The sequence below is a fragment of the Etheostoma cragini genome, chromosome 21 (assembly GCF_013103735.1).
Source record: "Etheostoma cragini isolate CJK2018 chromosome 21, CSU_Ecrag_1.0, whole genome shotgun sequence".
Lineage (NCBI taxonomy): Eukaryota > Metazoa > Chordata > Actinopteri > Perciformes > Percidae > Etheostoma > Etheostoma cragini.
The window spans coordinates 20,156,995-20,159,858 of NC_048427.1; the positions used below are offsets into that span (position 1 = coordinate 20,156,995).

General features: G+C 38.6%; 1 protein-coding gene across 2 annotated transcripts in view; it reads right to left on the reverse strand.

The window, feature by feature from the left end:
* The window catches only part of LOC117937411 (zinc transporter ZIP11-like), a 105,270-nt gene that overhangs the window by 83,997 nt on the left and 18,409 nt on the right, over window positions 1-2,864 (reverse strand). The window lies entirely within an intron of this gene.

The window sequence follows — 2,864 nt, forward strand, 5'->3', positions numbered from 1 at the left end:
AGTTTTGGCTTACAAATTATAAACCCATAATTTAAATTTTGAGTTGAAATATGATACTGAAACCTAAAAATTAAATAGGTCTATATATATATATAATAAGTATAATACATACATAAAGGCACTCTAAATAGAAACAAAGACAGAAAAGAACATACAAAATACAACAATGCAACTACAACAAAGAAACTAAATTATCACGGCAATTTAGAGGATCTTTATTATTTTATCGGCACATTTTAAATCGAGCTCCCTATATTGACCACTAGAACATTTTGCACACACACTGCTTTGCTTTTGGTGGAAGCTGCAATTTCGCCGGTCAAAGATCACCAAAGTTTATTCCACCCGAAATTGCTTTGCCAACATTAGCAAATGTTTCACTTTCCCCTTCGTTCGCAGAGAATGGAAGCGAACAGGAGGCTTAATACGGCCATTTGCAGTTAAGAGTGTGGTGAATCTGATTTGGAACAAGCAAACCTCAAAGGCATTGTAGGTTTAGAGTAAAATATGAAAATGTTCTTGCATGAGGCCCAATGTTTCCCAGAACTATGTGTAAAGGAGCGGTGTCTGAGAACAAACGATGCGATGCAACTTGTCAGTTTACACTGAAATTCATTTTTTGTTCCCGAGCAGCTCCGCTCAAAAAGAAGAAAGAAAAACAATATATTTATATACAAACAGAGCTGGGGAACAATTACACATGTAGTACAAAGACAGAAGTTTCTATTCATCATTTAAAACATGCATGGATTCGAGGAGATGCTGTTAGCAAGTCTGAGCATGCTCTTCTTGTGGACTGTTGGATTGAAAAGGAGTGTGCAACAGGTTGACCAATGAGCTTTGCAGACTGCATTGTCAGTGATAAGGGACACCCCCTTTCCTTCTCATTTGCAACAGTACTGTGCTCCTTTTTTATAAAAAATAAATTAATTAATTAATAAAAAATATAACTGATCCAAGTTGTTCCACGGGCTATCAAACTCCTTAATGAATGTAATAGTTAATGATGGTTTTCTCTCTTCTTGTTTTAGCAGCTGGTCTGGAACCCTTCTCACCTGCCCCCCACCTCCCACCCCCCAATGCACAAGTAGTGCCCTGGTCTATGTTATGAGTATTGATGTCTACATGTTGGCATTTTTGTTTTCTTTTCTTATCTTAATGTTGTCAAAAATGCCTTGTGATAAAATAAAAACAATTAACTTATTGCATTTGGAGTTCAGCTCCTCTCGTAGCTGCCTCCTGGAACAGTATTAGGGCTGGAAATGCATAACACGAGTGGGTGTTCAGCCCTGCCAATCAAAAGTAATGGAGGCCTATTGTTGGGCGGCAGTGAGCTCTGGATCTCCAAAGTAATGTACCGCTAGCATCAAATCTGGTCCGCTCTGCTAGTCAGACAGAGTATAACAATGCAAAAGTTGAACGCTGGCAGCTGAAAACGTATGATTTATGAAAAACCTGACAGATTAATTCAAGTCTTATCCATGTTGAATTGTCTGTCAGCAATCAAATCCTCACCATGACTGCAGAAGACAAACGATCCCATTGTCTTTTCCACCTACAATATAACCTGTCTTGATGCTGCCAAACAGAGTTTCTTATGCTTCTTTAATGTTAGCAACCATAAAACAATCTACACTCACTTTTACAGTTTATAGGACGTGAATGTGCCTATTCGCATAGTATCTGCTTTCTGACTTAATGCCCAGCTGGCTGCACAAGGCAATATGCAAGGAGAGGGAACAGAGCTACTCAGGTAGAAGCAGAAAGCTGGATTCAAAAGACACAATGCATGAAATATACATTTCTTATATTATTCTATGACTATATATTTTTGACATGTATTGTTGTAACAAGTAGTAGCATACAAAAATATCTGAGGTTGTTTACAGTGGTGTTGTACAGGCTCTTCTATTGAGAAGTGTATATAATGATTTGCAGCTGGCGCACACACCTTCCTCCATCTCAACAACACGTCGGCAGAGTCAAATACGCTGAATGGTTGCTCCAATCTTCTGTAGTGAGGAAGATTGGTAGGATTTGGAAAAAAAAATAAAAAATGTGTTCTTGTTTGCACAAGAATAAAAAAAATATTTAACATAAAAGGAAGGAAGGTGTTGCTTTTGGTTTTAATTCAATTGTAGCATTTTCTTCCAAGCACCCTGCTGGACAATGATTTCATGGGAGCGCTGGCCTTCTTATTATCGTAGAATGAGCAGCCTGGTTAATAATTGCAAAGCTGGTTTCCATTCCATATTCTTCCACTTCACTTAGTTTCCAATTAGAACAGGTAGTTTCCTTCAAGCAATTTGGTCAACCACAGCCACTGGTTCCATCCATGCTGATAATTCCCGTAAAGTAGCATGCTTTAGTTGCTATTCATGCTTCTGTGTTAACTTGCAAACTTGTTAGAGAAGTTTCTCACTTTCTTAACTCTGACTCACACCTAGCCACACTAGCACATAACCCATAATCCCAGCAACTCCCAACACTCTTGAGGGGATTTATTTAGGGGATTATTTTTTATCTTTCTCACCAGCCCTCTCCATATTAAATGTCCATCGTCTACCAATCAAGGGTGCAGTTCTGCAATCCGGACAATATCACGTCCGTCTGTGCAAATTGAGTCAAGGAGGGGAGCTGTCTACCTGCTATTCAGATCTGGATACCACATCCAGAGCTCAAATAAGGCGTGCAGAGTGACACACTGCTATTACAGCTGCCAAACCCCAAAGGTAAGAAAAATGTAAATGAACAAACATAACTTTGTACGTGTGTTTTGTTTGAGAATCCATGCATTTGGTCTCTTACAGGATTGATCCACCAACTAAAATTCCAGGATTATTATAACTTCTATTTAGAAACAG